Genomic DNA, 18,243 nt, shown 5'->3' with positions numbered 1-18,243 from the left:
CAGTGGAAAAGCCCCTGGGAAGGACAGCATTACCCCTGAAATAATCAAGAGTGCCAAGCCTGCTATACTTTCAGCACTCTACGAACTGCTTTGCCTGTGCTGGGATGAGGGAGCAGTACCACAGGACATGCGCGATGCCAACATCATCACCCTCTTATAACAACAAGGGTGACCGCGGTGACTGCAACAACTACCGTGGAATCTCCCTGCTCAGCACAGTGGGGAAAGTCTTCGCTCGAGTCGCTTTAAACAGGCTCCAGAAGCTGGCTGAGCGTGTCTATCCTGAGGCACAGTGTGGCTTTCAAGCAGAGAGATCCGCCACTGACATGCTGTTCTCCCTTCGCCAGCTACAGGAGAAATGCCGCGAACAACAGATGCCCCTCTACATTGCTTTCATAGATCTCACCAAAGCCTCTGACCTCGTCAGCAGACCTGGTCTCTTCAGACTACTAGCAAAGATCGGATGTCCACCAAAGCTACTAAGTATCATCACCTCATTCCATGACAATATGAAAGACAATTCAGCAGAGCGGTGCCTCATCAGACCCCTTTCCTATCCTGAGTGACGTGAAACAGGGCTGTGTTCTCGCACCTGCACTGTTTGGGATCTTCTTCTCCCTGCTACTCTCACATGCGTTCAAGTCTTAAGAAGGAATTTTGCTCCACACAAGATCAGATAGCAGGTTGTTCAACCTTGCCAGTCTTAGAGCGAAGACCAAAGTACGGAAGGTCCTCATCAGGGAACTCCTCTTTGCTGACGATGCTGCATTAACATCTCACACTGAAGAGTGCCTGCAGAGTCTCATCGACAGGTTTGCGGCTGCCTGCAATGAATTTGGCCTAACCATCAGCCTCAAGAAAACGAACATCATGGGACAGGACATCAGAAATGCTCCATCCATCAATATTGGCAACCACGCTCTGGAAGTGGTTCAAGAGTTCACCTACCTAGGCTCAACTATCACCAGTAATCTGTCTCTCGATGCAGAAATCAACAAGCACATGGGAAAGGCATCCGCTGCTATGTCCAGACTGGCCAAGAGAGTGTGGGAAAATGGTGCACTGACACGGAACACAAAAGTCCGAGTGTATCAAGCCTGTGTCCTCAGTACCTTGCTCTACAGCAGCAAGGCCTGGACAACGTATGTCAGCCAAGAGCGACATCTCAATTCATTCCATTTTCACTGCCTTCGGAGAATCCTTGGCATCAGGTGGCAGGACCATATCTCCAACGCAGAAGCCCTCGAGGCGGCCAACATCCCCAGCTTATACACCCTACTGAGCCAGCAGCGTTTGAGATGGCTTGGCCACGTGAGCCGCATGGAAGATGGCAGGATCCCCAAGGACACATTGTACAGCGAGCTCGTCACTGGTATCAGACCCACCGGCCGTCCATGTCTCCACTTTATAGACGGCTGCAAACGCGACATGAAGTCCTGTGAGATTGATCACAAGGCGTGGGAGTCAGTTGCCAGTGATCGCCAGAGCTGGCGGACAGCCATAAAGGCGGGGCTAAAGAGTGGCGAGTCGAAGAGACTTAGAAGTTGGCAGGAAAAAAGACAGAAGTGCAATGAGAGAGCCAACTGTGTAACAGCCCCGACAACCAATTTTATCTGCAGCGCCTGTGGAAGAGTCTGTTACTCTAGAATTGGCCTTTGTCGTCACTCCAGGTGCTGCTTCACAAACCACTGACCACCTCTAGGCGCTTACTCATTGTCTCTCGAGACAAGGAGGCCAAAGAAGAAGAAGGAGGGAGACACAAATGGAACAAAATGAATCTCGTCCCTTTCTGTTCGCAAGTTATGATGGATTGGTGGGTTTGTTTGAAAACTGTGGGGGGCTGGATTCTGACCTACAGGCCCTATGTTGGGCCTATATAAACATTGAAAGGAGAGGGAACAAAGGTGAACGGTACTTGACTTAGAAAAAAAACAAGTTTTTAACAAGATAAGTCAATGCTGTGGGCACGAGGAAGGAAGGTAATTGCAGATTATGGAAGAGTAATGTGAAAGGTACAGAAAACAAGCAGATAAGGTGGTTTATGTGGAATATCTATGATCCAAAGGCCTGCTTCTATGTTGTAGCATTTGTTGAGACCAGGCGAGAAAGGTGTCTAGCAGTCTTTTACTGTCTTCACCGGGTCTTACTGTAACAGGGTTCGAAATTTAAACACAGTTTTGAGCTCCCCCTTGGTGAATCCTTGTTCACCACTTTCCAATTATCAGGCAAAGAAATGAGCACAACCAGGTTTTCTCATTTTTAAAGAAGTAAAATTAAACTCTAATTCGGTTAACACCTACAGATGCATGTTGCGCCCCACACGAGCAAGCATATGCAATACACACATGCAAATGGAGACAGAAAAGAGAATATAAAAGTAAAAAAGTTTGAGGCAATCTCTGAAGAGGTGTTTTTACTGTGCTTCGAGCTCACTGTAGTCCTTGATTGTAGGTAGTCTTCCTTTTCATTGGGGCCCCGTATTCTTCTTAAACCTTGTTCACAGACTTTTCTCTCTTGTGGTTCATATGTCTTCAATGGGTCTTCAGTTCCGTGAAAAAGAGATGGGAGCAGACAGGAGAAAGGTGTTCTTAGTCCAGGAGAAAAGAGCTTTGAGTTTCAAAAATTCTGTGGCAAGTTCAAATTCAAACAGCCAGTTAGTCATGTGACTAAACTAGTCTGGCCAGGTCTTCTGAGTATTGGAGAAGCAAGGACTGGGTCCTTTGTTCCAACACTATCTGCAAACATGCAAAAAAGGTCTTTCTGGCAAGGGGCCTGGCAATTCCTAGTGATAGGGCCTCTTTTCTTCCCAGCACCAATTTTAAATTTTAATGTTCATTTGGCAAAACAATGTGTGCCTCATTCTTGGCAGCTGAGGGCCTGCATGACATCCTATACATTTTTGATAAATACATACACATATATGCAATCTGCTCCCATTAATTTGAAGTTGCTTTTTTGGCATGGGGGGGGGTCGGGGGGAAGTGGGGGAAACTGTGAGGAAATAATTACATCCTGTAAAGTGTCCACTGGGCCTCGGCCACCAGACCAAAAAAAAAACATGTTTCAAAACTAGCCGCACCATTTCAACCTAGAAAAAAAAAATCAGTAAATTTAATTTGGGCCTCCAAACTCCATTGCACTACAGACTTTCAGCCTAGAATTAAATAATCAGTTTTCACGGTGGTACCTGTGTTACAACTGAGGCGGGAGGAGTGCACCGTTTATTCTAGTACCACTTCTCCACAGGTAACGACATGTATTTAAATTTTCCCCACTTACAGATACAGTCTATATACTCTATTTTTCCCCAGAATAAAACACACCAACCAAGTTTCTTTAATAAACAACAAAATTATCAGATTAGAAACCAAGTCTTAACCAATAATGAAGTAAAACAAACACACAAACTGAAATATTAAAAGCCCTGTATTTATCCTAGTCCCTCACACACACAAACATACACACCAGTTAACCGGGAAAATCAAAGGGATTTTTGTTTATAGGTGTTACAAAGAAAACAGAAGGCAAAAAAAACCACTTAGGCTGAAAAGGTGGTTTGGAAAGATGTCCTTTGTTTTGATTTAGCGTCCTAAATGCATATTGACAGCTGAAAATGGGATCTTCCTAGAACAGTTCTTTCCTGGCGATGTTGATGATCAGTTTAGGTAGGCTTTCCAAGAGATTCAGCTACAGAAGCTCCAAATAGGTCTTACAGCAGGAAAGCAACAACAAGGTTTCAGTTCCGACACATTCGATATGCAAGGTTTCTTTAAACAGGCAGGGTTTCTTCAAATAGCAATCTGACACAATGGATGCAGGATTTGTTTTCAAGACAGAGAGCTGAGCTGTTCTTCTGGCAGGCAAGAACCAACTGTCTGTTGTCACAGTTCAAACTAAAACTAAAACCTTCCAGAAGTCAAGCCTGCTGACATCTATAAATCTTAGTTTGTTACTTATTCGTAAACATCTCCGAGTCAAAAACAACCCCTGCTGGGTGATTACCCAGACAAGTGCCTTCCAGTCAGACTTGTTTATAGCCAAATCCAGGAACCTTCTGGTGACTTTTTAAAAAAAAATAAAACAAAGTTCAGCAATCTCCAAGATGACAGATGAATCTATAAGTCAAATAGAAGTCTTTTACACATATTTAACAAAAGAAATAGAAGAAACCTCATAACACTTGCTAATTGTAAATTAATTAAATAGCATAAATTATCCAATGAAGCTTTTGCCATATTGAGTCAACTACTAATTAAATAGTCACTAAATACATGAAATCAGTCTGAGATCCGGACAACTACAAATTACCTACACAGTACAAAAGCAAGGAAGTTATAAAACACTGGTTCGGCCACAACTGGAGTGTTATGCCCAATTCTGGGCACCACACTTTAGGAAGGATGTGAAGGACTTAGAGAGGATGCAAAAGAGATTTACGAGAATGGCTCCAGGGATGAGGGAATTCAGTAACGTGGATAGATTGAAGAAACTGGGATTATTCTCTTTAGAGCAGAGAAGGTCAATACATTAGATAGAGGTGTTCAAAATCATGAGGGGTCCAGACAAAGCAGATAGGGAGAAACTGTTCCCAATGGTGGATGGGTCAAGAACCAGGGGACACAGAATTAAGGTCATTGGCAAAAGAACCAAAGACAACAGGAAAAACTTTCTCCCCCCCCCCCCCCCCCACAGTATCACTAAAGTATGCTATGTCGAATGATGACTTTTTTTTATCCCCGGCTGGAAACCTGCATTAAATTTTAAAGAAAAAGATAGATAAAAGGTGACTTTACGAGCAATTATGATGGCCGCCCCAATTTGCATCACTATACTACACATTCCAATGCATTGAGGTGGAGACAAGTTGTCTGCACAGTCCCAGCAAGAACAATGACCTGGGGAATCTGAGTGAACTACCTACCCTGTTCCCATTAGCAAGACATTAAGGCCATCATCTGGACATTACAACTGGTGGAGACAAACCACTCAAACCTAAATCACTTAAACGGGACCCTGGTTCTGAGAAGGGAATTCCTAGACATGGACTGATTAAATTGCAAGAGGGAATACACACTGGTAACCACCATGCTAAATCACGGTGATGGTCATGTGACAGGCCCACCATGTGTGTGCTTAAGCTGGTGTTTTCTCTGCATCAACCACAAGCAGCTAGGCACTGACTAGTCCCTCCTCCCCAATTCACCTGGCAAGCTTCGAACTCTGCCTTTTGGCCGTAACCACATAGGCATATCACTACTGCAGACAGACAGCTCTTGAAGGAAATCATCCGCATCACTGTCTCCAAAACTACTGTATCAGCCGTCCACATCTTCAAACCAAAAGTCTCAAGACCACCAAACTCAATCTGAAGCCAGCTGAGGCAGCAACCTCCACAGACTCCCCTTTTTAATTCTCTGGACCAATCTATCTTTCCCCAATCTGTAACCCATTTTTGAATTTCGAATGTGTGCGCGCGCAAGTTGGAACATAGTTTATTATTTTACTTAGATCGGTTTAGGTACAATAAAGCTAACCTCTTTCTTTGTTAAACTCAAGAAAACCTGTCCAATTGGTTCTTTTTATGATAACAGCACTTAAACACTCACTGAATTGGCAAGTGTATCCACTTTTAAAAAGTAATAAACCTATTGCGGTCAAACAAGGAGAATGAAAAGAGGGGAGCCCTTCGACCCCACCTCACCTGATCATAACAACAGTGATCGATTATGATCTGGAATGCACCACCTGAAAGGGTAGTGGAGGCAAATTCAATCGAGGCTTTCGAAAGGATTTTAGTTACGTACATGAAGGGAAAAAAATTGTAGGATATGGGAAAGGGGTGCGTGAGAGCAACTGCATTGCTTTTGCAGAGAACCAGCACAGGCTCCACAGGCCGAAAGGCTTCCTTCTGTGTTGTAACCCTTCTAGGATTCTATGATATAATTATCTTCTGGGCAGGTATACCATGACAAATTTAAAAATAAATACAATACCACATAAAGTACAATGTAACTTAGGTCACAACTAGCTAGCCACTAATTAATTGACCAATAAAGACACAAAAATCTGACTCTGACAATACCAGCAGACTCACAAATTAATGAAACTTCCTCATTCCTTCCCTTAACAGAACATAAAATATATAAAATTCTTATGTTTTGCACACAGTTGAAGTGTTCTACTTATTCCTGTTACTTACTCCAACGTAATTGCATAACACTGCTATTATAAACAGTATGCCCTCCAACTCTATGAGCAATGCCAGAGCAGATCAAAAATTATTATATAATGGGCTCATCCTGCAGAGCAAAGATAACCCCCGGCTCCGTTTCTCCACGACTGTCTCCTTAAACTCCTCTTACCTGCTGCTTCCACTCTCACCTCGAACATGCGAGGGGGTCATTGCGATTAATATTGAGGCCATCCATTCAGAATCCTCTGCTGCTTCCCCCTTCTTTTTGTACATCAAACTACACCTCCACCAAGGTCTAGCTCTAAATTTGCATTTTTATCTAGTGTCTTTCCTATTTCCCCTCATGTGCTCTCCAAACTCATCTTTTCCAGGAGACCCACCTCCTGCTCTATTAGCTCCATTCCCACTCACTGTATCATTCAACTCTCCTTCCTGGCCTCCACTCTAGCAGACATACCTCTCCCCTCCCTTCAAAATTACCATCATTGCCCCCCCTCAAAAATCCCACTCCTGACTCTGTTGTTCTTGCAAATTTCCATCCCAATCTCGCTTTCCTCTCCAAGGTTCTGAGCGTGCCGTTTCCCAAATCCAGGCCCATTTTTCCCGCAACTCCAATCAGGTATCCATCCCTGCCACAGCATGGAAACAGCCTGAACCAAAATCACAAATTACATTCTTCATGACTTTGATCATGCTAAACTATCTTTTCTCATCCTGTGCAGCCTCAAGAAAATTACAATCACCAGGGAAGTGGTACTGAGCAAATTGTTGGAACTGCAGGCTGACATGTCCCCGGCTTCTGATGGCCTTCATCCTAGGGTGTTAAAAGAAGTGGCTAGTGAGATAGTTGATGTGTTGGTTTTAATTTTCCAAAATTCCCTAGATTCGGGGAAGGTTCCATTAGATTGGAAAAATAACCAATGTAACTCCTTTATTCAAAAAGAGAGGGAGACAGAAAGCAGGAAACTACAGGTCAGTTAGCTTAACATCTGTCTTTGGGAAAATGTTAGAAGCTATTATTAAAGATGTTACTGCAAGGCACTTAGAAAAATTCAAAGTAATCAGGCAGAGTAAACATGGTTTTGTGAAAGGGAAATCATGTTTAAACAATTTATTGGAATTCTTTGAAGAAGTTACATGTGCTGTAGATAAAGGGGAACTGGTGGATCTATTGTACTTAGATTTTCCAGAAGGCATTTGATAAGGTGCCACATCAAAGGTTATTGCAGAAAATAAAAGCTCATGGTGTAGTGGGTAACATTGGCATGGATAGAAGATTGATTAGCTAACAAGAAACAGAGTAGGCATAAATGGGTAATTTTCTGGTTAGCAAGATGTAACAAGTAGTGTGCCACAGGGATCAGTGCTGGGGCCTCAACTTTTTACAATTTATATAAACGACTTAGACGAAGGGACCGATGTATGGTTGCTAAATTCGCTAATGACACAAAGATAGGTAGGAAATCAACTTGTAAGGAGGCTACAAAGGGATATAAATAGGTTAAGTGAGTGGGCAAAGACCTGGCAAATGGAGTAGAATGTGGGAAAGTGGGAAATTGTCCACTTTGGCAGGAAGAATAAAAAAACATGTTATCTAAATGGTGAGAGATTGCAGAGCTCTGAGATGCAGAGGGATCTGGGTGTCCTGGTGCATGAATCGCAAAAGGTTAGCATGCAAGTACAGCAAGTAATTGGAAAGCTAATAGAATGTTATCGTTTATTGAGAGGGGAATTGAACACAAAAGTAGGGAGGTCATGCTTAAATTATACAGGGCATTGGTGAGACCACATCTGGAGTACTGTGTACAGTATTAGTCTCCTTATTTCAGGAAGGATGTAAATGTGTCAGAAGCAGTTCAGAGAAGCTTTACTAGACAAATACCTGGAATGTGCAGGTTGTCTTATGAAAAAGGTTGGACAGACTAGGCTTGTATCTGCTGAAGTTTAGAAGAGTAAGTGGCTATTTGATTGAAGCATATAAGATCCTGACGGGTCTTGACAGGGTGGATGTGGAAAGGATGTTTCCTCTTGCGGGAGAATCTAGAACTAGGGGTCACTGTTTAAAAATAAGGTGTCACCCATTTAAGACAGATATGTGGAGAAATTTTTTCTCTGAGGGTCGTGAGTCTTTGGAACTCTCTTCTTCAAAAGGTGGTGGAAGTAGAGTCTTTGAATATTTTTAAGGCAGAGGTAGGCAGATAGATTCTTGTTAAGCAAGGGGATGAAAGGTTATTGGGGGTAGGCGGGAATGTAGAGTTCAGGTTACAATCAGATCTGCCATGATCTTATTGAATGGCAAAGCAGGCTCGAGGGGCCGAGTGACCACATCTGGAGTACTGTGTGCAGTTCTGGTCAATTATATTGTATTGACCTTGGAAGGAGTATTGTGTAGGTTCACCAAAATGTTATCAGGACTCCAAGTGTTAGATCATGAGGACAGACTGCATAATCTAGATTTGTATTCCCTGGAATATAGAAGGTTATGCGGAGATTTGATTGAGGCTTTTATGATTTTGAAAGGAATTGATCGGGGAGGGAGACAGAAACTCTTTCCACTGGAAAGTCTAGGACAACGAGACATAGCCTCAAAATCAGAGCCAGGCCAGAGAAAATTTAGTAAACACTTCTTCATGCAAAAGGTGGTAGAAGTGTGGAACACTCCCACAAAAAACAGATGTGAGCTCAATTAATTGTACATCAGAGAAAGATCAATAAACTTTTGCTGGGCAAGTACATAAAGCTAAAGCAGGTGGATGGAGTTAAGATACACACCAGCCATGATTTCACTTAATTGCAGAACAGGCTTGAGGTGCTGACTGGCCTACTTCTGCTTCTACATTCCTATGACAGTGAATCTGTATGACTGTCACTACTTTAGAGGGGTAAGAGTTCGAAAGTGGGGGAGGTATTAGGACTTATACCAAGCTAAGTTTCAAGTAGAAAGAATGTTAATATAATGCCTCCAGAAAAAAATGAATGGGGTGGTGTGGGGGAGGAATCTGGTCATTACCCAGTCAGCAGAGGGAGGGATTGGCCCAGGTGCCTGAAAAACTGCTTGGGAGGGTGGTGCAGCATACAGAGTAATTTGCTCTGGAGCAGAGTGGGGGTCACCACAATGAGGATGAAATTGTTCAGTAGTGGTGGTGCTAGAATGGAGCTGTTTAATAGTGGTGATCTGGGCTAGGGCAGGTAGCATAAATACTACACCACTAGGGAAAACCTTGCGTAAAGATGCATCTCAGTTTAAAGTCTCCTGAAAATTATGTTCAATGGGGGAAGGGGGTGGGTGAAACCAGAGAAGTTAATGTTATACCAATAATGCCATTTGTGGACATGGTGACTACAGTGTTGTTCTTTGGGACAGGGGTGTTGAGTGCCAATAATAACATTCTGAGGGGGAAACCTTACAGGGAGGTTGATGGGAGCATGCAATTGCAAGATGACAACACACACACACACACACACAAAAGGCACAATATTTTTCTACTTTTCCTACCCATCAACACTGTGGGGACCAAATACATCTCTATCACATTGCGTCTTGTTCAATTCCAGATGTACACTTACTTCTAATAACTCTTCCCTGTCACATTTAAATTTCCCGTTACCAATTATTTGCTGTATCTATTTCCAACTGACTTATTCTTCCATCTGAATGATTCTGCCAGAGTCCGTTCAGCTTCCCATTTGTATGTCAGGCAGGTGATGCTGTTCTCCACATCATCACCCACCTGAAGCCTATGAAAAAAAAAGGCCTCTCATCCAGTTCTTCATCATGCTATAATCAATGCTCCTAGTCACCAAGCTCCCATCAGCACTACCTCTCTGTTCCTACTCCCATCACTATTGTTGCATGTGGTACCCCTCTTCCCTCTGCTTCCACCCTAACAAAGGAATATTTTCCAGGTTCCTGGCTGTGAGTCAGAGCAAGCTTTAAAACATTTACGTACTAGCTTTTATCTAGATACCTTGAGTGTTCCAATAAGGAACATTTAACAGATCAAGCAAAAACCTTAGCAGGTCAACAATGCCCAGATTGCACACCAGAAAAGGTAGTCAATATCATCTTCCATTTCAACAGTAAATATTTCCTTAAGCACTCCTTAACTTCGACTGTTATTTCATTTTCACATTGCATCAGGCCTCCAATTTACCAGCACTATCTCAACAATACTTCAACTGCCCTATCATTATGCTGGAAACATGCCAAGCCCAACACTAACATTTTCTATGTTTATAGCTCTGCACGAATTGTAACAACTTACTAAACTGATCCCCTACGTTGAAAAGAGCCTCAAATCCTTTCCTCCCATAACAAACAACGTCGTCAAAAAAACCTGCAAGATTTGAATTCAATTCCTTTTCTCCCTCCAATTAACCCAAACATCACCTGTTCATAACACTAAGTTGTTCTCTTCCTTGCCTACCCTTACCACCACTCCTTCCCCACCAAACCCTCGAATTTCATACTTCAAACAACCAAAAAAATTTAAAAGGATAGAAAGGCTGTTATCTTGTGCTTCTCCTGATCTGGAGCCAGGAATTTACAAGCACCTATTAATCCACAAACTTCTTTGATCACCTAACCTTAGGATATGCCTATTTACAGCACTTAAGACTATCGTCTTAAGGGATGGGCCAAGTTAAATAGCTTAGCAACAGAGTAATAAATTGTAACATGGACCTTACAACACTCATTGTATCAGAGTTATCATGAGAATCACCACAGGAGATGGATGAATAAATTAGAAATGGTAGAGTAACCCAGACATCACACTTGATCAAAGATGCAAAACACTAAGAAAGGGGATAAATAGTGCTCTTGTTCTGGAGACTCTATTAATTCCAATTATTATTTAAAATAGCTTGATTAGAATACCCTTCAATCTTTTTAACTCAAGGGAATACAAGCCAAGTTTATGCAGTCTGTCCTCATAATTTAACCCTTTAAACCTTGGTATCATTATGGTAAATCTGCACGCTACGTCTTCCAAAACCATTTGTACTGTTTTGAGGTTCAGTGCCCAAAAATGAATGTAGTACTCCAGATGGCATCTGAACAATGCTGTGTACAACTGAAGCATCACTCGCTCACTTTTGTACTCCAGCCTCCTTGAGATGAGGGCCGACATTCCATTAACTTTTTTAAAAATTACATTTTGAACCATGCATGAGCTTTTTCTCATCCATACCTGGACACCAAATCCCTTTGCTCCTCCACAGCTCTTAGTCTCTCAAGAAAATATCCCAAATTATTTTTCTCATCCAAAATGGATGACCTCACACTTTCCCACATTAAATTTTTTTGCCTACTCACTTAATGTTTATGTCCTTTCTAATTCCCTCCTCCCAGTCACAAAAAACTTACTCCTAACTTGGAGTTATCTGCAAACTTGGATATGCAATTCCATTACTGTTTTGGGGACAGTGATTGATGTAGCCAAGAGACTAGATTTTAGATGTGATGTGTTTGTCTTTAAAGATACTTTAAATATGTAAAACAGCTTTCAACATTCTGAATACACCATACAATGCCAGGCAATAACCATCCCAAACAAGAGAATCTAACCGTCTCCCCTTGATGTTTAACGGCATTATCATTGCTGAATCCCCACCAACATCCTGGAACATTGACCAGAAACTTAAATGGACCAGCCATATAAATACTGTGGCTACCAGAGCAGGTCAGAGACTGGGAACTCTGCTGTGAGTAACTCACCTCCCGAGACCCCAAAGCTTGTCGAACATCCTCAAGGCACAAGTCAGAAGTGTTATGAAATACTCTCCACTTGCATGGATGAGTGCAGCTCTAACACTCAAGAAGCTCGACACCATCCAGGACAAAGCAGCACACTTGATTGGCACCCCATCCACAATTTTCAACATTCATTGCCTCCACCCACAGTGCACTACCAGATGCAATGCAGCAATTCACCAAGGCTCCTTCAGCAGCACCATCCAAACCCACAACCTCTATTGCTAAGAAGAACAAGGATAACAGACGCATGGGAGCATCACCATCTCCAAGTTTCCCTCTATGTATACACCAACCTGACTTCGAACTATATCGCCATTCCTTCACTGTCGGAGTCAAAATCCTGGAACTCCCTTCCTAACAGCACTGTGGATGTACCTACATCATATGGACTGCAGCAATTCAGGAAAAGAGCTCACTACCACCTTCTCAAGGGCAATTTGGGATGGGTAATAAATGCTGGACTTGCCAGTGACATCCACATCCCATGAACGAGTAAAATAAAACTATTCTAGTTGATATGGATTACTTCCCATGCAAGTATATAGTGACAGCACATGAAGGGCACAGTGAAGAGCTAACTAGTTAACAGACTTTGATTCCAAGCAACTTTATTCACATAATTATAAAAGAATTAAGTGTGTTGCTCGTACACGGAATACTCACATACGAATATATGAATTAGGAGTAGGCCACTCAACCCCTCGAGCCTGCTCCACCATTCAATAAGTTCACGGCTGAACTGATTACTCCACATTTCCACCTACCCCCGATAACCTTCCACGCCCTTGACTATCAAGAATCTATCTACCTCTGCCTTAAAATATCCAAAGACTCTGCTTCCACTGCCTTTTGAAGAGAATTCCAAAGACTCACGACCCTCAGATAAAAAATTTCTCATCTCTGTATTAAATGGGCGACCCCTTATTTTTAAACAGTGACCCCTAATTCTAGATTCTCCCACAAGACCCCTCAGGATCTTATTTGTTTCAATCAAGTCGCCTCTTACTGTTCTAAATTCCAGCGGATACAATCCTAGCCTGTCCAATCTTTCCTCATAAGACAGGCCACCCATTCCGGGTATTAGTCTAGTACCCTTCTCTGTACTGCCTCCAAAGCATTTACATCCTTCCTTAAATAAGGAGACCAGTACTGCACACCGTACTCCAGATGTGGTCTCACCAATGCCCTGGATAGCTGAAGCATAACCTCCCTACTGTTGTATTCAATTCCCCTCGTAATAAACGATAACATTCTGCTAGCTTTCCTAATTACGTGCTGTACCTGCATACTAACCTTTTGCGATTCATGCACCAGGACACTCAGATCCCTCTGCATCTCAGAGCTCTGCAATCTCATCATTTAGATAATATGCTTCTTTTTGATTCTTCCTGCCAAAGTGGACAATTTCCCACATTGTACTGCATTTGCCAGGTCTTTGCCCACTTATTTAACCTATCTAATCCCTTTGTAGCCTCATATCCTCTTTACAAGTTGATTTCATACCTATCTTTGTGACATCAGCAAATTTAGCAACCATACCATCGGTCCCTTCATCTAAGTCGTTTATTATAAAAAGTTGAGGCCCCAGCACTGATCCCTGTGGCACACTACTCGTTACATCTTGTTAACCAGAAAATTACCCATTTATGCCCACTCTGTTTCTTGTTAGCTAACCAGTCTTCTATCCATGCCAATGTTACCCACTACACCATGAGCTTTTATTTTCTGCAATAACCTTTGATGTGGCACCTTATCAAATGCCTTCTGAAAAATCTAAGTACAATAGATCCACCAGTTCTCCTTTATCTACAGCACATGTAACTCCTTCAAAGAACTCCAATAAATTGTTTAAACATGATTTCCCTTTCACAAAACCACGTTTACTCTGCCTGATTACTTTGAATTTTTCTGAATGCCCTGCTATACCATCTCTAATAATAGCTTCTAACATTTTCCCAAAGACAGATGTTAAGCTAACTGGCCTGTAGTTTCCTGCTTTCTGTCTCCCTCCCTTTTTGAATAAAGGAGTTACATTCGCTATTTTCCAATCTAAAGGAACCTTCCCCAAATCTAGGGAATTTTGGAAAATTAAAACTAACGCATCAACTATCTCACTAGCCACTTCTTTTAACACCCTCGGATGAAGTCCATCAGGACCCAGGGACATGTCAGTCCACTTCGCCAACAATTTGTTCAGTACCACTTCCCTGATCATTATAATTTTCTTGAGTTCCTCTCTCCCTTCCATTTCCTGACTTACAACTAATACTGGGATGTTACTTGTATCCTCAATAGTGAAGACCAATGCAAAATGTATGTTCTATTCATCTGTCATCTCCTTATTATCCATTATTAATCCCCCACTCACTTTTTATAGGACCAAGGCTCACTAACTCCTTTCTTTTTAAAATATCTATAGAAACTCTTTCTATCTGTCTTTATATTTATCTTATTTCAGAGCACATTTCTGTTAGTAATTTCGAGAGTACTTAAAACAAAATGAAGCTATAAAATTAAACTGAAATATGCATATTTGTTCTGCAAGTTTAAACGAATTTGTCTGCGCCAGATGTTTAAATGACTTTGCGGACCTGCATGGTCTCTTTTCTATTACCGGGCTTATTTCCGGCAGTTTCTGGACGCTGACAGGACGTGACACAACACCAACACAGAGCCATAACCAGGGAAGTGATCAGAGTGAAGTCTGTGACTAGAGGACTAAGACACGGTGCCAACCAACCCGCCTGTTTTAACAACTGCAGCCTCTGCTTCTTTTTCACAACAGGAGCCAATGTTAAGCCTGACCAGGTGTCTCCTGAGTGACACAGGCCAGACCTGAACCCCGGCCACAGACTCAGGGCCCGAGGTCGGTTATGCCGAGCTTACCCTCACTTACCAGCTCCTTTTTTCCGTAGCGTCTGTTACAGATGGCCGAAATGGGGAGCAACAGCTGTCTCCTGCCCCATGTTGTCAAGCTAAGATAATGAACTTCTTCCTCAACAATCCAGCTCGCGAGCCGCTTCCGTTTACCTTTCACCTTCTGACACAAGAACAACCGCCATCAGCAGCACGTGAACCAACGTCACGCAACAACGGAGTGACGTCATGGCCCCCGGAGTCGTCAATCAAAAATTGCTATGAGCTTTTGTTGGGCTGTGGATTATCCCAGGTGCACACTGAGCATTTGAGAATGAGTTTCCAATCAAAGCAACTCCCAGTTTCCAATGTTTTGACTTTAACAATTACATACAAAACTGTCAAGCTCTGGAAGTGCGTGAAGTTTATAGTATATGCTAATTCACCTCCCGTCCTGATTTTTTTATGCTCCTTCATGGGCTGTGGATGTCATTTTTCACAACAGGGCCCAATGTTGAGCCTGACCAGGGGCCTCCTTAGTGACACAGGCCAGTGCTGAACCCCAGCCACAGACTCAGAACCCGAAGCTGGTTATGTTTGGGGAATCTGAATGAACCACTTATCCTGTTCCCATTAGCAAGTCATCAAGGCCATTACCTGACTATTCAACAGATAGAGATGAGCCACTCAAACCTAATCACTTTAATAATGGGACCTTGGCTGTGAGAAGGGAATTCCAAGGCATGGACTGATTAAGTTGCAAGAGAGAATACACACAACATGCTTGAATCACTGATGGTCATAGAATCACAGAAAGAATCATAAAAAGTGTACGGCACAGAAAGAGGCCACTTGGCCTATCATGTCTGTGCCGGACAAAAAACGATCCACCCAGTCAAATCCCACCTTCCAGCATTTGCTCCGTAGCCCTGCAGATTGCGGCACTTCAGGTGCATATCCAGACTCCTTTTGAATGAGCTGAGCATTTCTGCCTCAACTACCCTTTCAAGCAGTGAGTTCCAGACCCCCACCACCCTCTGGGTGAAAAATAGTTTTCCTCATCGCCCCTCTAATGCTTCTACCAATCACTCTAAATATATGCCACCTCGTCACTGCCCTCTCTGCTAAGGTGAATAGACCCTTCACCTCCACTCTATCCAGGCCCCTCAAAATTATGTACATTTCAATCAGATCCCCCCTCAGTCTTCTCTGTTCCAAGGAGAACAACCCCAGCCTATCCAATCTTTCCTCATAGCTGCATTTTTCCAGTCCTGGCAACATCCTCGTAGATCTCCTCTGTACCCTTTCTAGTGCAATTATATCCTTTCTGTAATGAGGTGACCAGAACTGCACACAATAGTTGTGGCCTTACCAATGAGTTATACAGTTCCAGCATAACCTCCCTATATTCTATATTTTGGCTAATAAAAGAAAAGATTCCATATGCCTTCTTAACCACCTTATCAACCTGTCCTGCTACCTTCAGGGATCAGTGGACATTCAATTTAAGATCCCTCACTTCCCCTACACTTTGCAGTATTTTCCTATTAATCGTGTATTCCTTTGCCTTGTTTGACCTCCCCAAATGCATCACCTCACACTTCTCCAGGTTGAATTCCATTTGTCACTTTTCTGCCCATCTGACCAGACCATCAATATCTTCCTGCAACCTACAGCTATCCTCCTCACTATCTACCACATGGCCAATCTTTGTGTCGTCTGCAAAGATCCTGATCATTCCCCTACATTTACAACCAAATCATTAATATATACCACAAAAAGAGCCCTGCAGAACGCCACTGGAAACAGCCCTCCAGTTGCAAAAACACCCAACAACAATTACCCTTTGTTTCCTGCCACTGAGCCAATTTTGTATCCACCTTGCTGTATTTCCCTGGATCCCATGGGATTTTATTTTTTTAAACAGTCTGCCATGTGGGATCTTGTCAAAAGCCTTGCTAAAATCCATGTAGACCACATCAACTGGACTACTCTTATCTATCTTCCTTGTTCCTTCTTCAAAAAATTTGATCAAGTTGGTCAAACAAGATTCTACCTTAACAAATCCGTGCTGACCATCCTTGATTAACTTGTGCCTTTCTAAATGACAGTTTATCCTGTCTCTCAGAATAGATTCCAATAATTTGCCCACGACTGAGGTTAGACTGACTGGCCTGTAATTATTTGGTGTATCCCTCGCTCCTTTTTTAAACAGCGGTACAACGGTAGCAGTCCCCCAATCCTCCGGCACCACACCTGTATCCAGTGAGGACTGGAAAATGATGGTCAGAACTTCTGCTATTTCCTCTCTTGTTTCTTTTAACAGCTTGGGGTACATTTCATCTGGCCCTGGTGATTTATCAACTTTCAAGGATGCTAATCCCTTTAATACTTCCTCTCTCCCTATGTTTATCACATCCAATACTTCACACCCCTCTTCCTTAACTACAATATCTGCTCCATCCCCCTCTTTTGTGAAGATAGACGCAAAGTATTCATTAAGAACAGTATCAACATCTTCCGCCCCTACACATAGGTTACCTTTTTGGTCTTTTATGAGCCCTACTCTCTCCTTAATTATCCTTAATGTATTGATAAAGCATCTTTGGGTTCACCTTGATTTTACTTGCCAATATTTTTTCATGCCCCCTCTTAGCTTTCCTAATCTCCTTTTTGATTTCACCCCTCCACTGTCTATACTCCTCTCAGCTTTCTGTAGTATTGCGTTCTCGGTGTCAGACATAAGTTTTCCTTTTCTACCTTATCTTATCCTGTAAGCTCCTTGACATCCGTGGGGCTCTAGATTTGGCCGTCCCACCCTTTTTTCTTTGTGGGAACATGTTTACTCTGAATCCCTTGGATCTCCCCTTTGATACCTCCCACTGCTCTGACACTGATTTATCTTCAAGTAGCTGTTTCCAGTCCACTTTTGCTAAATCACTCCTCAGTTTAGTAAAATTGGCCTTGCCCCAATTGAGAACTCTAACTCCTGTTCTATCTCTGTCCTTTCCCATAATTATGTTAAAACTGAATGAATTATGATCATTACCGCCAAAATGCTCTCCCACTGGCGCTCCTTCCACCTGCCCTTCTTCATTTCCTAAAGCTAAGTCTAAAACTGTGCCTCCCTTGTTGGACTTGCTACATACTGGCCAAAACGTTCTCCCGAATGCACCTCAAGAATTCTGCTCACTCAATTCCTTTCACACTAAAACTATCCCAGTTAATGTTGGGGTAGACTGCCCTATTGTTCTTGCGCTTCACAGAGATTTGCCTACAAATCTGCTCTTCTATCTCCCTCTGACTGTTTGGGGGTCTATAGTACACTCCCAGCAGTGTGATTGCCCCTTTTTCTGTTCCTTTGCTCAATCCATATGGCCTCATTTGATGAACCTTCCAACATATTATCCCTCCGCACAGCTGTACCTGTTCCTTT

The 18,243-nt window shown here is 42.6% G+C and overlaps 1 protein-coding gene across 3 annotated transcripts in view; it reads right to left on the bottom strand.

The window, feature by feature from the left end:
* azi2 (5-azacytidine induced 2) overlaps positions 1-15,031 on the bottom strand; it is a 123,237-nt gene extending 108,206 nt beyond the window's left edge. For all 3 annotated transcript variants that reach the window (XM_068059682.1, XM_068059691.1, XM_068059675.1), the window contains exon 1: positions 14,848-15,031. The gene's annotated coding sequence lies outside the window, so the exon portion shown is untranslated. The remainder of the gene's footprint in view (positions 1-14,847) is intronic.
* Positions 15,032-18,243: the final 3,212 nt, after the last annotated feature.

Source organism: Heterodontus francisci, chromosome 2 (assembly GCF_036365525.1).
Source record: "Heterodontus francisci isolate sHetFra1 chromosome 2, sHetFra1.hap1, whole genome shotgun sequence".
Taxonomy (NCBI): domain Eukaryota; kingdom Metazoa; phylum Chordata; class Chondrichthyes; order Heterodontiformes; family Heterodontidae; genus Heterodontus; species Heterodontus francisci.
Note: the sequence above shows the minus strand (reverse complement) of the source record. Positions and strands in the feature narration are given on the sequence as shown.